Here is a 20,121-nt window from a genome sequence, read left to right on the forward strand (position 1 = left end):
GTGCTATCTTAACCCATTTTTTTTTTTTTGTTCCAAAGATACCAATGAATAGGGCATCAGAAAGACTATCAAATGAGAGGAATCAGGCACTCAGGCCTCTCTAAAGTCACCAGCTTTGTATAAACCTAAATTGGCTGTCAAATGTGGAAGCTATCTTAAGGGATTTCTTATAGGCATGCATTATGAAACTAATAACAAAATGGTCTTGAGCAAGGCAGTAATGCTCTGGAGACTTAGAATTTTCCTTAGTAAAATGAAGTAAATGTAAGTATATGTAAAATAGTTCATTACTGTCCTAAATGTCCAGGATTCTATTCAGGAGAACTGTGATGGATTTTTTTTTCCAAATTGAAAATCTCTTTGCAAGGCAAATATTTGAAAACATTTAATTTATTATTTTTAACATACTTGCACTTACACTTTGTATTATAACTCTACTTCACCTATACAAATTTAAAATACACAATAAAAGTATGTTTTTTAAAAGCATCACTTATTAAAACTTGTAGTACTAGTTTAATGCATTTTAAAATATTAATTCTGGCACTTGGAGGAATATCTAGTCAGAATATTTTTTCCCATTTTTTAAAATCATACTATTTTAGAAACCCTGAATTAATATGAAAGGAAAAAAAAATTGAAATCTTCCTTTGATTTGACCTAAGCAGATTCCCAAAGATTTGCCTTAACATATACCAGGAAAGCATCTCATATTTTTCATACCAAAATTAATCAGGAAAAGATTAAGGTCATTGTATCTTCCATGAGCTATGAAAATGCTGAAAAATTAAATTTTACTTTGAACTGAAATGTTCTTGAAAAATTAATTTCCATTCTTTGTGTATTTTTATGTATAAAATAGTAATGGTAGACATTTTTCTGGTCTCTTCTGTTCATTTTGGCAAAGAAGGAAATTTAAGTTCATCCTCATAAATTTCCTCTGGGATCTAATATATAATCACTGTCAAGATATTTTGCTAGATGGCAGTTTGGAAAGATTAAGTGATTCATCTAATGTGACATAATGAAGTCCCTGGGCAGAGCTGAGAATGGAATTCAGATCACTGGGGTAATCATTAAGAAATCTTCTTTACCTTTTATTTTAAAATGGATTTTATTTCTCTCTCAGAATTAAACCATTTGCTGTAAGCCATTGGTTAAATGTGAGTTGTTTAGTTCATACATGGATCCGCCTTCCAGACTTCTCATAGAGGGTAAATTCTCATTCTCTTTCCTCAGTTACTTAAAACAAATTAACTTTCATTATAATGTTTTCTGAATATATACATATAGACACATTGCTGAGCAAATGCTATCCATGTCCTAAGAAATTCTTTTCCCCAGTCTCCTCCATGAACTTGCTGATACTGGCCATTTTACCAAATCCTAATAAAACATCCTGTCAGCATATTATCCATTCTCAGGACTTTAGCCATTGGAGCCTCAGGACGGTGTCTTGTTCATCTTTATGTCATCAGCCCCTGCTTAGTGTGGACATAAACTAAATGACAAATATATATTTGTTGAAAATCTAGAAATTGCAGGAAAACAATGAAAAGAGCAAAATATTTCACTAAGTGTATTACTAGGAAATCATCAACTTTAACGTTTTGTTTAATTCTAAACTACTTAGTGATTTTTTTTTTTGAGAGGGCATCTCTCATGTTTATTGATCAAATTGTTGTTAACAACAATAAAATTCTGTATAGGGGACTCAATGCACAGTCATTAATCAACCCGAAGCCTAATTCTCATCAGTCTCCGATCTTCTGAAGCATAACGAACAAGTTCTTACATGGTGAACAAATTCTTACATAGTGAATAGGTCCTTACCTGGTGAACAGTACAAGGGCAGTCATCACAGAAACTTTCGGTTTTGATCATGCATCATGAACTATAAACAATTAGGTCAAATATGAATATTTGTTTGATTTTTATACTTGATTTATATGTGAATCCCACATTTCTCCATTATTATTATTATTATTATTATTATTTTTAATAAAATGGTGAAGTGGTAGGTAGATGCAAGATAAAGGTAGAAAACATAGTTTAGTGCTGTAAGAGGGCAAATGTAGATGATCAGGTGTGTGCCTGTAGACTAAGTATTAATCCAAGCCAGACAAGGGCAACAAAACACCCACGGATGCAGAAGATTTCTCTCAAAACATCGGGGGGGGGTGAGGTTCTAAGCCTCACCTCTGTTGATCCCCAATTTCTCACCTGATGGCCCCGCTGCGACTGTGCCATCTTAGGTTGTTCCTCCCTTGAGGAATCTTACCCGTCTCTGACTAACCAGTCATCCTCCGGGGCCATACAGGGAAATGTAAAGTTGGTAAGTGAGAGAGAAGCAATATTGTTTGAAAAGGTTAGCTTTTTGCTTCTTTGCAGATTTATGCCCTGTGGCTTTAATGACCAGCATTTTTCTTGAGGTATCTTTACCACTTGGAAGAGTTATGATACTTGGTAAATTCGATATGAGGCACAAATTCTATTTAAGGGTTGTAATTAGGAAGGAAGAAGAAAAGCTATAGAATTAGCAGATGGAAGAAAACATGGGCAGATTGATTATTTCTTTGACATATCTTCTTGTAGAGAAACTTAAGCATGTGTAGGTTTTAAACTACTAATTAAACTGCGCACACACATCAACATAATAGGAATACAGTTACATAACCAAAGCAGACCTACAATTACCAGCCATCTCCAGTGAAACCAAGAAAACCAGTTAGGCACCCTAAGCATTTGTGAAAACTTATCAATGATATGATGGATATTGTCTAACTGAATTTAAATAATTTGAGAAAAATCAGACAAATTAAAACAACACATTCCTGGGAACTGTTCACATCCCATATGTTCTTTTAACAGTACATAGTCTGTAGTCTCAAGATTTTGGAGTGCTGCAACTTGTACTTCTCCTAATTCATGGTTGAGTTCCAACAGTATAGATCCAGTCAAGTTTGTTGTTTTACTGTATGCACAGGCCAGCTTAGATATCTCCTTCATTCCAATGGCAATTCCATGAACCAGTCGGATGAATACAGCTACAACTGCAACAGTGCCAGAATCTTTGTTGAAGTGTTTGATGATTATCTTCTGGAATGACTCTTCCAGAGTGTGTTGATGTTGGAACTTCTTCTTCATATCATATCTTAGTTTGTTTTCTGGGTAGCCAAATTAGACTTTAATCCTCTGTATAAACACAAACAGACCCTTTGCCCACACTTTGATATGCCCTTTATACCATTGTGAAGAACTTATTGGAGGTCACCACACAGGAACTGCTTTTTTTTTTAAGAGAAAGGAATATTATCAGAAAAATGTACTTCCATAGCTGATCATCTGACACCCTTTAAATTATCAAAATTCAGGATATTTAAAGCATGCATTAATCATTGATTTGCAGTTAGTTTTATCCTATCAGGGAGTAATCCCCATTTCCTATCTTTCTTTTTTTTTTGTTATCATCAATCTACAATTACATGAAGAATATTATGTTTACTAGGCTCTCCCCTGTAAACCCCTTTACAGTCACTGTCCATCAGCATAGCAAACTGCTGTAGAATCACTACTTGTCTTCTCCGTGTTGTACAGCCCTCCCCTTTCTCCCCCACATTATGCATGCTAATCTTAATACCCCCCTTCATCTTCCCCCACTTATCCCTCCCTACCCACCCATCCTCCCCAGTCCCTTTCCCTTTGGTACCTGTTAGTCCATTCTTGGGTTCCATGATTCTGCTGCTGTTTTGCTCCTTCAGTTTTCCTTTGTTCTTATACTCCACAGATGTGTGAAATCATTTGGTATTTCACTTTCTCCACTTGGCTTATTTCACTGAGCATAATACCCTCTAGCTCCATCCATGTTGTTGCAAATGGTAGGATTTGTTTTCTTCTTATGGCTGAGTAGTATTCCATTGTGTATATGTACCACATCTTCTTTATCCAATCACCTAATGATGGACACTTAAGTTGCTTCCAATTCTTGGCTATTGTAAATAGTGCTGCGATAAACATAGGGGTGCATCTGTCTTTTTCACACTTGAGTGCTGCATTCTTAGGGTAAACTCCTAGGAGTGGAATTCATGGGTCAAATGGTAAGTTTATTTTGAGAATTTTGATGAACCTCCATACTGCTTTCCACAATGGTTGAACTAATTTACATTCCCACCAGCAGTGTAGGAGGGTTCCCCTTACTCCACAGCCTCGCCAACATTTGGTGTTGTTTGTCTTTTGAATGGTAGCCATCCTTACTGGTGTGAGGTGATACCTCATTGTGGTTTTAATTTGCATTTCTTTGATAATTAGCACTGCGGAGCATCTTTTCATGTGTCTGTTGGCCATCTGTATTTCTTTTTTAGAGAACTGTCTGTTCAGTTCCTCTGCCCATTTTTTAATTGGATTGTTTGTTTTTTGTTTGTTGAGGTGTGTGAGCTCTTTATGTATTTTGGATGTCAAGTCTTTATTGGATCTGCCATTTTCAAATATATTCTCCCATACTGTAGGGTTCCTTTTTGTTCTATTGATGGTGTCTTTTGCTGTACAGAAGCTTTTCAGCTTAATATAGTCCCACTTGTTCATTTTTACTGTTGTTTTCCTTGCCTGGGGAGATACGTTCAAGAAGAGGTCACTCATGTTTAGGTCTAAGAGATTTTTGCCTATGTTTTTTTCTAAGAGTTTTATGGCTTTATGACTTACATTCAGGTCTTTGATCCATTTTGAATTTACTTTTGTGTAAGGGGGTACACAATGGTCCAGTTTCATTCTCCTACATGTAGCTGTCCAGTTTTGCCAGCACCATCTGTTGAAGAGACTGTCATTTTGCCATTGTATGTCCATGGCTTCTTTATCAAATATTAATTGACCATGTATTTTGGATTAATGTCTGGAGTCGCTAATCTGTTCCACTGGTCTGTGGTTCTGTTCTTGTGCCAGTACCAAATTGTCTTGATTACTATGGCTTTGTAGTAGAGCTTGAAGTTGGGGAGTGAGATCCCCCCTACGTTATTCTTCTTTCTCAGGATTGCTTTGGCTCTTCAGGGTCTATGGTGTTTCCATATGAATTTTTGAATTATTTTTTCCAGTTCATTGAAGAATGTTGCTGGTAATTTGATAGAGATTGCATCAAATCTGTATATTGCTTTGGGTAGGACAGCCATTTTGATTATATTAATTCTTCCTAGCCACGAGCATGGGATGAATTTCCATTTGTTAGTATCCCCTTTAATTTCTCTTAAGAGTAACTTGTAGTTTTCAGGGTATAGGTCTTTCACTTCTTTGGTTAGGTTTATTCCTAGGTATTTTATTCTTTTTGATGCAATTGTGAATGGAATTGTTTTCCTGATTTCTCTTTCTATTCGTTCATTGTTAGTGTATAGGAAAGCCACAGATTTCTGTGTGTTAATTTTGTATCCTGCAACTTTGCTGTATTCCAATATCAGTTCTAGTAGTTTTGGAGTGGAGTCTTTAGGGTTTTTTATGTACAATATCATGTCATCTGAAAATAGTGACAGTTTAACTTCTTCTTTACCAATCTGGGTTCCTTGTGTTTCTTTGTTTTGTCTAATTGCCATGGCTAGGACCTCCAGTACTCTGTTAAATAACAGTGGGGAGAGTGGGCATCCCTGTCTAGTTCCCGATCGCAGAGGAAAAGCTTTCAGCTTCTCGCTGTTCAGTATAATGTTGGCTGTGGGTTTATGATATATGGCCTTTATTATGTTGAGCAACTTGCCGTCTATTCCCATTTTGCTGAGAGTTTTTATCATTAATGGATGTTGAATTTTGTCAAATGCTTTTACAGCATCTATGGAGATGATCATGTGGTTTTTATCTTTCTTTTTTTGATGCGGTGGATGATGTTGATGGATTTTCGAATGTTGTACCATCCTTGCATCCCTGGGATGAATCCCACTTGGTCATGGTGTATGATCCTTTTGATATATTTTTGAATTCTGTTTGCTAATATTTTATTGAGTATTTTCGCATCTACATTCATCAGGGATATTGGTCTGTAATTTTCTTTTTTTGGTGGGGTCTTTGCCTGGTTTTGGTATTAGGGTGATGTTGGCTTCATAGAATGAGTTTGGGAGTATTCCCTCCTCTTCTATTTTTTGGAAAACTTTAAGGAGAATGGCTATTATATCTTCTCTGTGTGTCTGATAAAATTCCGAGGTATATCCATCCGGCCCGGGTGTTTTGTTCTTGGGTAGTTTTTTGATTACCGTTTCAATGTCTTTGCTCGTAATTGGTTTGTTTAACTTTTGTGTTTCTTCCTTGGTCAATCTGGGAAAGTTGTATTTTTCTAGGAAGTTGTCCATTTCTCCTAGGTTTTCCAGCTTGTTGGCATATAGGTTTTCATAGTACTCTAATAATTCTTTGTATTTCTGTGGGGTCCATCGTGATTTTTCCTTTCTCATTTCTTATTCTGTTGATTTGTGTTGACTCTCTTTTCCTCTTAACAAGTCCGGCTAGAGGCTTATCTATTTTGTTTATTATCTCGAAGAACCAGCTCTTGGTTTCATGGATTTTTGCTATTGTTTTATTCTTCTCAATTTTGTTTATTTCTTCTCTGATCTTTATTATGTCCCTCCTTCTGCTGACTTTAGGCCTCATTTGTTCTTCTTTTTCCAGTTTCGATAATTGTGATGTTAGACTATTCATTTGGGATTGTTCTTCCTTCTTCAAGTGTGCCTGGATCGCTATATACTTTCCTCTTAAGACTGCCTACACTGCGTCCTACAGAAGTTGGGGCTTTTTGTCGTTGTTGTCATTTGTTTCTATATATTCCTTGATCTCTGTTTTAATTTGTTCATTTTTCCATTGATAATTTAGGAGCATATTGTTAAGCCTCCATGTGTTTGTGAGCCTTTTTGTTTTCTTTGTAGAATTTATTTCTAGTTTTATACCTTTGTGGTCTGAAAAATTGACTGGTAGAATTTCAATATTTTGGAATTTACTGAGGCTCTTTTTGTGAGCTACTATGTGGTCTATCCTGGAGAATGTTCCATGTGCACTTGAGAAGAATGTATATCCTGTTGCTTTTGGATGTAGAGTTCTGTAGATGTCTATTAGGTCCATCTGTTCTAGTGTGTTGTTCAGTGCCTGTGTGTCCTTACTTATTTTCTGCCCGGTGGATCTATCCTTTGGGGTGAGTTGTGTGTTGAAGTCTCCTAAAATGAATGCATTGCAGTCTATTTCCCCCTTTAGTTCTGTTAGTATTTGTTTCACATATACTGGTGCTACTGTGTTGGGTGCACATATATTTAGAATGGTTATATCCTCTTGTTGGACTGAGCCCTTTATCATTATGTAGTGTCCTTCTTTATCTCTTGTTACTTTCTTTGTTTTGAAGTCTATTTTGTCTGACATTAGTACTACAACCCCTCCTTTCTTCTCGCTGTTGTTTGCCAGAAATATGTTTTTCCATCCCTTGATTTTTAGTCTGTGCATTTCTTTGGGTTTGAGGTGAGTTTCTTGTGAGCAGCATATAGATGGGTCTTGCGTTTTTAACCATTCTATTACTCTGTGACTTTTGATTGGTGCATTAAGTCCATTTACATATAGGGTGACTATTGAGAGATATGTACTTATTGCCATTGCAGGCTTTAAATTCGTGGTTACCAAAGGTTCAAGTTTAGCCTCTTTAGTAGTCTTACTGCCTAACTTAGCTCACTTATTGAGCTGTTATATACACTCTCCAGACCTTCTTTTCTTTTCTCCCTTGTTATTCCTCCTCCTCCATTCTTCATATGTTTGGAGTTTTGTTCTGTGCTCTTTTTAGGAGTGCTCCCATCTAGAGCAGTCCCTGTAAGATGCCCTGTAGAGGTGGTTTGTGGGAACCAAATTACCTCAGCTTTTGCTTGTCTGGGAATTGTTTAATCCCGCCATCATATTTAAATGATAGTCGTGCTGGATACAGTATCCTTGGTTCAAGGCCCTTCTGTTTCATTGCATTAAGTATATCATGCCATTCTCTTCTGGCCTGTAGGGTTTCTGTCGAGAAGTCTGATGTTAGCCTGATGGGTTTTCCTTTATAGGTGACCTTTTTCTCTCTAGCTGCCTTTAAAACTCTTTCCTTGTCCTTGATCTTTGCCATTTTAATTATTATGTGTCTTGGTGTTGTCCTCCTTGGATCCTTTCTGTTGCGGGTTCTGTGTATTTCCGTGGTCTGTTCGATTATTTCCTCCCCCAGTTTGGGGATGTTTTCAGCAATTATTTCTTCAAAGACACTTTCTATCCCTTTTCCTCTCTCTTCTTCTTCTGGTACACCTGTAATACAGATATTGTTCCGTTTGGATTGGTCACACAGTTCTCTTTATATTGTTTCTTTCCTGGAGATCCTTTTATCTCTCTCTATGTCAGCTTCTATGCGTTCCTGTTCTCTGGTTTCTATTCCATCAATGGCCTGTTGCATCTTATCCATTCTGCTTATAAATCCTTCCAGGGATTGTTTCACTTCTGTAATCTCCTTCCTGGCATCTGTGATGTCCTTTCAGACTTCATTCCATTGCTCTTGCATATTTCTCTGCATCTCTGTCAGCATGTTTGTGATTTTTATTTTGAATTCTTTTTCAGGAAGAGTGGTTAGGTCTTTCTCCTTCTCTGGTGTTGCCTCTGTGATCTTGGTTTGCCTGTAATTTTGCCTCTTCATGGTGATAGAAATAGTTTGCAGAGCTGGAACAAATGATGGCTGGAAGAACTTCCTTTCTTGTTGGTTTGTGGCCTTCCTCTCCTTGGAGAACAGTGACCTCTAGTGGCTTGTGCTGGGCAGCTGCACGCAGACAGGGCTTCTGATTTCTGCCCGGCTGCTATGGAGTTTATCTCTGCTGTAGCTTTGGGTGTGACCTGGCTGGGGCTGCTCCTCCAAAATGGTGGAGCTGCTTTGGAGCGGGAGCGGCCAGGAGGCTATTTATCTCCGTAAGGGGCCTCCGTGCTCCCTGCTGCCCTGGGGTTTAGAGTGCCCAGAGATCCCCAGATTCCCTACCTCTGGACTAAGTGTCCCGCCCTGACCCGTTAAGACTTCCAAAAAGCACTCGCCAAAACAAAACAAAAACAACAACAAAAAATTAAATAAATAATTTAAAAAAACCAAAACCACTCACTTTTCTTTGTCCTCAGGCACCAGCCTCAGGCACCTGCTCACCGGTCTTGCTGCCCTGTTTCCCTAGTATTGGGGTCCCAGTCCCTTTAAGACTTCCAAAAAGCACTCACCAAAAAAAAAGAAAAAATGGCCGCTTGCTTTTCTTTGTTCTCTGGCTCTGGCCTCAGGCACCCGCTCACCAGTCTTGCTGCCCTCTTTCCCTCGTATTGTGGTCCCTGTCCCTTTAAGATTTCCAAAAAGCACTCGCCAAAAAAAAAGAAAAGAAAAACAAAATGGCCGCTTGCTTTTCTTTGTTCTACAGCGCCGGCCTCAGGCACCCACTCATCGGTCTTGCTGGCCTGTTTCCCTAGTTTCCAGCACCCCACACATGCACTGTGTCTGCGCTCTGGTCCGGATGTGGCTGGGGCTGGGTGTTCACCCCCCCCCCCCCCGCTCCGACTTCTCTCCTCTTGCTGGGAGCTTGGGGGAGGGGCACTTGGGTCCCACAGGGCTGGGGCTCGTATCTTACCCCCTGCGCAAGATGCTGGGTTCTCGCAGGTGTGGATGTGGTCTGGATGTTGTCCTATATCCTCTGGTCTCTATTCTAGGAAGAGTTGTCTTTGTTATATTTTTATAGATATATGTGGTTTTGGGAGGAGATTTCCGCTGCTCTACTCACGCTGCCATCTTGGCCCCGCCCCTCTACTTAGTGAGTTTTTAAATCTAATCCATAAATACATGCATTCTGTTATCTAGCCATAGTATCTGTTTTGCTGTTTAGTTATATTGCTATTAAACTAATAAAGTAAAATATGAACAGACCCCATGTAGAATTTTTTCAATCCTCTCCATTAAAAATGAACAACTTATCATACATAATTACTTATCTATACAAATCCATATATAGATTTATATATATATATATATTTATATAAATTATGTACGTCTGTATTTCTCTACATCAATTTTAAATGTTTAACAGTTTCAGTTAGAGGGCATTTGTTTAAGCAATTTAATATTGTTTATTTAATATTTTAAATATTAAATTTTCAAATATTTGATATGATAAAGCTGTGACGAACATGGCTGTGAACGAATTGTCTTTTTTGGGTGGGTGGCACATAATTGGTGCATAATACATCTGTTGGATGCATTCATGAATGATCAAAAATCATAATGCTTATTTCTCTTGTTTTGTAAGATAATTAATTAAAGTCATATTGAAACTATTTAATAAACAGGAGCTAAAAAGCTCCTGGAAATATTTAATTGTATTTTCATGGTACAGTATTATTTAAATCTCACAGGAACCAGGAAAAAAAAAAGATTATTTGATTGAAATTTCTTTGATCATGTGTTCATATTTCATCAAAAAGCAAAAAACAGACTTCTCTATTTTAGATAGTTAAGTTTCTAGGTAGTCCCTAGGTTAGCTGTAATGATATAGCAAAAGATTTAAAGACATATAGTGTTTTTTCTATGTGTAACCATGTAGTAATTGATTTTTTCTCTCTCTGCTGGGTCAGTTAGTAACTAGGGAAAACATTTTCTCAACATCAATAATGCTATTTGAGAACAGAGACCTTTCTTGACCAACTTAAAGTCTTGGATTAGTGTTTAAAGCACTTTTGTTTAATTATTCAAATAATATTTCATTTCTTATATATGGAATTAATAGGTGGTATGATTACCTAAAACTATTCATTTACTTATTCAAACATGTTTAAGGAACACCTAAAAGGTGTCAAGCCCTCAGTGTCACCTGCTGAGTCCATAACTATTCCTTGAAAAATCTAGATAGTATCTATGCTATATTTTAATTGGGAAAAAGAGACAAAATTAGAATGTTGTGCAGTAATTTTATATTAAACAAATTAATATTACAATGCACATTAATCCTATAAGTATCATATTCACAAACAATTCTTTTGGGATGAGAAGACCATTCACATAAGCAGATGGCCTTACTTTAGCATGACTTATCTACTCCAACTTTCTGTTAACTACCTATTCGATATTTAAAAACAAAACAAGACAGAAAACAGAAACTGTAAGTGCATTGGATCTTTCTGGACATGTTATTACCTGTTTTTTTTAAGTGGTTTTGCCTTGAAAGGATTTTTCATAGATTTTAGTAGTTTTCCAGTAAATGGTCACATTTTTAGGAAATATTAGACATTTCAATAGGGTTGCAGATGAAATAGGATTGACCAGTTTCCATATAATGATGCACAAGAAAAAAGGAAAGAAAGAGGGCTCAAACCTCAGAAGATAAAAGCTAAGAGCTGCGATGATTGATGTCTCAAACATTTTGAAGGATGCATCCACAGCAACTTCACATCTCTTTATTTGATCTCTGATTACCAGAATGAGAGTTACCTTTCACACTTGAAAGGAATTATAAACATATAAAAGTCTTTTCCCAGAAAGGTGATGTTGTTGAAAGATAGAGATTCAGGAATAGTTCAGATAAATTAATTGATAGCAGATGCATGTCAGGCTGTCAAAGGAAGTTAAGTCTTCAGTGTAACATTTTGAGAAACCACTTACTGGAATGCTTAAATGATTGATCTGCTCCAGGATGACATTTTCCCATATTATTACACTTTTACTGGTAATAGAGACATTTAATGTTTCTTGTCAATTTTTCCAATAATTGTATGACTGCTAATTATTCGTTACTTTGCCAGCAAGTCATAACCCTAGTTTTTTCCTTCCTTAATCCCAAAGCGGTCTTTAAAGCAAGAACGACCCTGAATACTGCATCTGCAATGGTCTCTTTTTCAAATTTAATATGGGGCAGATAGCATCTGCCCTGTGCCATTAGCTTTTTGGGGAGTGGGTGCCTCCTCTGCTTAAAGAAAGCAAGGAGGTTTCCATAAAGAAGATGCTCCAAGCACACTGACCTATTGCTTGTTCGGAATGATTTTCTTTTTTCTCTCCAACTTTAACCTTCAGCCATCTCTTTTGCTTGTGTATTTCACGATGCTCATAGATACAGGATTTATAGTTGATGCCACACCATTTTTATATAGCATTTCTACTCTTAGTAATAGCGTTCTTCATATGTATATGCAGATGTACATATCACTATGGTGACACTGTACAGAAGAGCCTGTCATAACCAACTAAATGAGTTTATCTGTGTGTATATTTTCTTTCCATTCATATTGCAAATTCATCTATGGAGGAAAATCTCTTACAGTCCTACCATTGTCTTACCTGAATAGTTTTTGAAGGAAGATTAAATGTATCAGGAAACTGAAATCTAGATTTTGTTATGTTTCACTTCTGTGATTTTGACCAGGCTATACGTAATTTCAGTGTTTGAGCCTCAACATCTTTAAAATCACAATTTTGCAGTATAATCTCTGAAGCCCCCTTCTCCCCTAAAATTTTATGACACTGTTATTCTCAGGAAATTCCAAAAATATACATATTATATTGTGATCGGGAATGATAACTCTGGGAGGAGGAAAGCTGGTGGTACAGAGGGAAGTAGATTCATGTAGAATGACCATGTGTCATTGCATAACATGAAAATCAATGTGTCTTCAAAAGACTTTCATGCTCATAACTGTTGTTCAAGAAACGGAAAATAGAAAACTTTAGGAGGGATGGGATTTTGTGAACTTTAGTAACAAGAATATGAAACTGTCTCACAAGATCAATAAATTGAGGGTGGAACTGCCTTCTTTTTTATCACATTGCTTTTGGTTTTAGCTATGTTAGTTAATTAAACATCATTATGTATTTACTGATTAATTTAACATATAGATGATTATGGGGACAATTTTTTTCACTCCAAAATACACAAATGACATCAACTAATATTGAAAGCCAAAGTGTAAACATTTTTCATTTGCCAAATTTAAATTGATTCATGGGGAAACTGGTAAGGTGCAAAGAAAGTAGACAAGAAGGTTGGGGTCCTAACCAGGCTCTGTCAGATAATAGAGGCATCATCTTTGGCAAGTCAAAAGTTATTTCCTAGTGTTATTCTGAGAAGCAAATGCTGTATCAAAGAATTTAGCCATGTGCTCATCGTGTGGCAAATACACAGTATTTTACACAGATTATATTTAAAAGCAAATTTTAACTGAGTTCTGATGGGATTTTTGTGCTTACTTTTCTTGCGTTTGTGTAGTCTATGTATTAGTGGCATCTTGCTTCTGATAAAATGATGGACTGACGAAGCCAGAAGCAACTTGGGCTGATGTTGCCGACTTTTCAGTGAAATGGAAGAAATTTTGGAACACAGATTCAATCTGGAAGTTACATTTTTTATCAAAGCATGCAGAGGAAAATAACCTTCTTTAATGAATTTAGTGGGAAAATAAGGTATAATAATGACTAGCGGCTAAATATTTTGAGAATTTATCATATGACAGATACAATGCCAAGCTCTTTATATGTATATTATTTCAGCAAATCCTCACAATACTCTAATGAGTTCAGAATGAGCACTCTGCCTCTTACAATGATAAAGTTTAGAGAGTTTTAATAATTTCTTTTCACAAATCTAGCAAAGGAGTGGAGCCAGGATTTGAATGCAGACAGTTTGACACCAGAGTCTGCATAACTACTCAGTATTGTAATTCTGGAAACTAGCCGCTTGGCATCACTGATACCTAAAATTTTATTTTGCCTCTGCTGTGTATCTAATCTATTAAAACTTGGACAAACTAAGAGCCTGAATTTTCTAACCTATAAAGAACACATTATCACATCGATTTTATAGGTTTCTTGTGATAATTTAGAAAACAAAGAACATGAATATAAAATACTTAGCAATACAGCTGGTGTATAGAGTGTATAATAATTAAGACTATCATTTGAGAACCTGCACAGTGTCATATGCCCTTCAAAAGTGACAGAAATAGGGAAATGCAAGTGGGGGACAAAAGCAAGAACATAAATGGTTGTTATTGGGCATTAACCACAGCACTGGGGCAAGGAGCTACTTACCAATGTAGCTGATGTGTGTCTATTTAAGTATAATGTCTCTCTTTAAAATATAAAAGAATGTCCCTATGCAAATATAATGTCTCTATTTAAAAGCCGAGTTTTGAAAATAGAGGAAAGAGATGCCAACATTATGTAACAATGATTAAGGTACCTGACAAAAGGAAATTTCTAAACTACCAGAAGGGCATGAAATGTTTGAAACCCATACATAGAAGTTAGTCAACATGGAAAATGCAAGAAGAAAAATCTTTTCTCAGTTAAGAGATAAACATTTTTATAGCCACACTTCACCAAAGGTTTCTACCAAACTATCAAATGATAGTACAAAAATTCAGATCATAACTCCTTTGTGCTATCTGTAGCTCTGAAATATAATGCTATGTAAACTAACAGGTAGTGTGCACTCTCTGATTAATTTTCATTGTGCTCGTTCAGGACCCATTCAGGTATTACTGTAAATTGATATGTAACTATGTAGTAGCTTATGAAACCCTCAAGAATCTGTTATCCAGAATGGGCAAAACTTGATAGATGAAATCCCTAGATAATTTTGTTTGCCATGAAATCATTCCTACCAGTGTGTGCTTCAATGGGTTTACAAAAAGAAATGAATTAATTTTGAAATTTGAAGTCCCCAGGACTTTGTAGGCATTATACAAATGGAGGCAACTTAGTGTGTTCATTTTCTATATCACTTCTCAATGCTAACTATTATCCACAATATCCGCATCTATTATCCACAATAATCAATGCTCTTCATTATAAAGAAACCCAGGTGAAATAACATTCTGTATCTTGAAGTTCATTGAAGGGTATCATAGTCAGATGAACTAGAAAACTTGACTTCAGCAAGACAAGAACAAGTACCTTTAAAAAACGTTGATCTCTTGTTTTGGCTTTCAAAAGCAATGAATAACAATTACAGCCCATCGAGAGTGGCCAGTTAAAATTAGTAAGATATTCAACTTATATGTTTTGTTGCTTGTTTCACAAATACAAATAGTTTGGAGCATTCTCATAAATAATACACTTATTAAAAATTTAGTGATTATTTTCTCATTAAAATTAAAATTAAATCTATGGGTAATATGTTTGAAATATTGCTAACTTAAGCTCTTGTGATAACAGAGAAAAGTAAATTATAATATATTTTTATGAATGATAATCAATTCAGAAAAATAGGGTAGAAATCCAGGTTCCTTTAGAAGAGTAAAGAATTTGTTGTGTAGAGAAAGATAAGAAGAAGTATGATTTCTACATATTTTGTGATATGTGGCCTACTGAACATGTACAGATTTAAGTGAAGAAATAAGTTGTTCACTTTTAGGAGTGAAATGAGGAATGAGATTAGGGGTGACATTTGAAACCAGGAAAAAAGGAATTTAACATTTACTAGGTCTTCCCTTAGAGAAAAAATGTAGAAGAATCAAATACACATCTATTACAGAGAACATCTTTCTTTATTAGCATCCACATCATTAATTAGGGAGATACTAACTTCAGGATAGAAGTTAATTAACTGTGAGATCAATACAGAATGCTGATTTCACTTTTTACATCTCTCTAACAGAACCAAACCAATAAAAGCAGTCATGTTTATGAGTAGAACCTGTCTGACCAGAACCTCAAAGTGAATAGTTCCTGAGGCTTTCATTAAGAAGGAATAAATGGTTGAGTTAGTAAAACTTGAGTGTTCACTAATAGCTAAGAAAAGCTAGGAAGATTATATGATAAGCCAAATTATTAGAGTTATACAAATATTATATCCTTAAGACATTTGCCATAAATAAGATCATTCATTATTTCATCATGCATTTGTGTATGGATAGATAGTCAAATTCAGTCTGTTTATGTCATGCTCAGAATCCTTTTCATGGGTAGAGAGCTCACATCTTCCTCTCAGTAAGATGAGTTCTCTCATTTGAAGTTAGCACTTTAAGGTCCTTGAGGAAATTCTCATTTTATTGCAGGGAAAGATTTTGGTCCAACTTGGGTCTACATCAGAGGGGAGTATGATTATCCATTATACAGCATTTTTAAATGTACTTGGTAGAATTCTAATTATGGGAACTTCATTCTACAGGCAGTGGCATCAGGAAGTATCTGCTTATTGTTATCAACCACTACCCATGTCCCGATTGTCTTTTAAGGAATACTAATGTTAGAGGACAAACATTAACCATCCTGAAGCCTGGCATGTAACTGAAGTGCAGAACGTACTTAAAGTCATTCACTTGCTTTGTTTCTCTCTCTCTGAACCAAGGACTTGGCATTCTTCCCCCAAGGCACAGCGACTTTTCTTTTTTCCAAGCTAATTACTTTAGAATGCTCTGTTACATTTTGCATTTTTATGATCCTCTTGATACAGACCTAAGTTAATACATGGAAGGCACTTAGAAAACTGTCTTACATGTGGGAAGTATTTAATATGTGCATGCTGTTGTTATTATAATAAAAGCAATTATTATTATTTGAATTTTTTCACTGACTAGTTTGTGAGAATGTATGTAAAATGGGATATGTAACATAGGGTATATGGGGAATTGGACACGGGAAGAAGTACACACCAAAATGTAAGCAAACATAGGGGATCTGAGAAGATGGTGAGTACAGCAAGTGTATCTTCAGAATCCATCCATTAGAAAAACAGAGCACACAAATAGAAAAATCAAAGATATACAGACACCATTTAAAACAAAACTGGTTGGCAATGCAAGTTGGAGAGACATCCATATAAAGGTTGGTGTGGTTATTAAATATTAAATATTTATTTATATTTAGAACTAAGATGTTTCATTGGAGATCATGCAGAATGTGAAGGCTATATTCTCTAACGAGCTAGTGTGTATGGGAAAAAAGAAGAGGTGTTCATAGAAGGCAGAATACGCTTCCTAATTGCCTTGTGAATATATTCTAGTAACTAATCAAAATAAATGATAAAGTATAATCTATTTTCACAAACCATTTTACATAAATAGATAAAGGAAATGAATACTCGTGGCTGATAACCTCACAGAAAAGAATCAAACCAACATCACAGACCTTTTGATGAAAGAACACATAGGATTTCATCTTTGAAGCAGGCATATTGAAGTAGGTGAGGCTGTATAGTTTCTTTATCAAAAGGTCTGTGTGGCTCCTTCAGTCATTAGTTCAATAAATTATTATCAAGCCCCAACTATGTGCCAGGCACAATGATGGGTACTGAGCACAACGACTTACAAAACTAAACACAACAAACAAACAGTAACAAACCATCCTGTCCCTGTGCCCATGGAACGTACCATAAAATAGAAAATCTGGTCATTAATCACATGATCTTGCACAAAGGGGTCATACCACTTCTGTGATAAATGGAGAGTTTTGTGGTGCAAAGGAAATAAACAAATCACAAGAGGACTAATCACCTAGTCTAGGAGAAAAAGAATAGATTATCTGGAAAAAGTGATATTTGTACTATAATATGAATGATGAATAGCCTTAAGGAGGCATTAGCCTGGAGGAGGGAGACAGGCAGAGAAGAGTGTTTCAGAACAGAGAGGAAAGCCTACGAGCAGACCCTGCATAAAGAAGGAGATGGTATATTCTAGCATCTAAAGAAATCTATTATGTCTGATGGTGCGGAATAAAGAGGGTGCGGCAGGAGAAAAAGCCAGAACATGGAGGGGTAACTATGGAATTTATTGTCCAAACTGGATCACTTTTGAGAGTAAAAGGGAGGTACAATAATCACACCAGAACAACAGGTGGTAGGTAATTGGGACTCTGAGTCACCCTAATTAAAGGCTAAGTTAAGAAGACGTCTTTATGCAGAGAGTGATGGAATTGTTTGGGAAGATTTTAAGCAGAGGTTTATATTTTGGCTGTTGCAGTGTGAAGAGTGGATTATAATGAGGCAGACGTGCATATGGAGAGACTGCAAATTAGCATGCTTGTTTCCCAGAGATAGGCTGAGAAGCAGTTTCTGTTGCTGTTATTTTTTTGTTTGTTAGGTTATATTCCTTTTTGTTGCATGTTAAGAACCTGGCCAAAAATCATACTAGGTGTTTCCTTTTCTTTCAATAATTGAGGTTGAGTTGACAAGTGCTTGCTACTTTTTATGCCCATACTGAAGTATCTGGAGATAAAGAGGGCTAGCAAAACATGATTATGCTTAGAATTACAGCATAATCTCTTTGTGCTTCTCTCTCTGTCAACACATACACATTAGATAGACAGGCAGATAGATAGATAGATAGATAGATAGATAGATAGATAGATAGATAGATAGATAGATAGATAATCCATAAAGTATCAGCAATTCAGACATTCCTTACAGAATTTATCTTAAATCTAGTTCTTTCTAAAGTCCTACTTGAAATCTCAGATAGTTCAGTGAAGGAGATCTCTGGATATGTTAGATATATTTTACACATGTCAGATATATATTTCTCCAGGTTCCTTGTATTTTGTTCCTGTGCTCTGCTTATCAGCAAACAATCTGACATTTTACCTCAGTCTCCCTTTGTCTTCCCCTTTACCTTCCTTTCTCTTCCCCTTTGTCTTCTCTAAATTTTGCCCTTATGTTTGGCCTTCTGCATTTATAGAGTATCTATTCAATAAATGCCTTTCCAGTCTGTGTCTCTGAGACTTTCAAATGTTGACTTTCACATTTACTTGTTGGGTGACCTTAGTCAAACTATTTACCTTCTCTGAGCTTTGGTTTCTTTATCTTTAATAGTTACATGACAGGGTTTTGGTCATGACAAAATGAAAACTTTTGGGGGAAAACATTTAATGTGTCAGATACACAGTAAGTGCTCCGTATATTCCTAAGAATGCTGATGAAGACAAAGACTAATGGACTTGGGCAAAGCTCCCTAAGAGGTGTCCCCTTCCTCTCTGGATATGCAAGTCTTGATCCTAATCATCAGTTGGGGTCCACCTACCTGGCCTCAGGTTCTTCCTAAACATGGTTCTTACTAGACTTTGAACAGAGGAAAGATGGATTGATAATGACATTACTTCAGATAATGATTCCATTCAGCATGAACACTGGTCTAAGCATGAACACTGGTCTAGTTAATGAAAGCATACTTCAAGTGTGGTTCATGGTGGGCAAGTCAACACACTATAAGGGTGCTGAAATAAATTATCTGTTGTGATGCAGTTGGGGTCTTTAGACTTTGCTTATCATCTTCAGGGAATTTCATGAGGTTCTGGTATTGTGCTGATTATACTGACAAAGATGTTTAAATGTAACAAGGTTCATATTACAAGTAATAATTTATTACAAATAATAATTAAGTTTTATTGTCTCTAATTGATTGAATTTCACAAGAACACTGCATTTTCTTAAATGACCATCATTAGTTAATTATCTGGGAAGGGCTTCTCTGGTTTGTGTTTTTGTTTCTTGATGCGATAATTCTTTCTCTTGCTCATACTCTTAGTGCTCACTGGGGAGTATTCCACTAAGACTGTGGTGCTTATAAGAGTTTTATGAGCTTCTGGATTTTAGGCTGGAAGTATAACTTCCTGATTGTACCTGGGCAGAAAACAAGTCCCTCACTAGAGAACAGTTAAACACTTCCCTGATTACAGCAGTACCTCAGGATTTTACTGTTTAATTATCACTGTATACCATTGTCCTACAGGCCTCATTCTTATTGATCTACTCACATATCTATTCATTAATTATTAATCAATACATATTAAATTCCTCCCAGAGTTTAATGCCAAATAGAAGTAATGAATCTTTCAGTCAGAAAATGAGATCTACTATTCCTTAATATGCTTCTTGAAGCCACAGAAATAAATGAAGCATTGCAATATGGTAATTCACTTTTACCCAGACCACCTATTACTCAGCTCTTTTAAATGTATTTTTGTTAATGTCAGAAGTATTTATTTTAAAATGTTTACCTTTTAAAATGATTTTTGATCAGTGGTCTAGGACTTCAAATAAACAAATGAAATAAATTATATATCCCTTGAAAAATTACAACCCCCCACTGAAGGTTTAATTTATTGATTCATCATCTGCAGTTCAAGCCCAGGCACTGCTCTCTCTGGAAGCGTCTCCCTTGGATTCT

This window comes from Manis javanica, chromosome 14 (genome assembly GCF_040802235.1).
Source record: "Manis javanica isolate MJ-LG chromosome 14, MJ_LKY, whole genome shotgun sequence".
NCBI classification, from domain to species: Eukaryota; Metazoa; Chordata; class Mammalia; order Pholidota; family Manidae; genus Manis; species Manis javanica.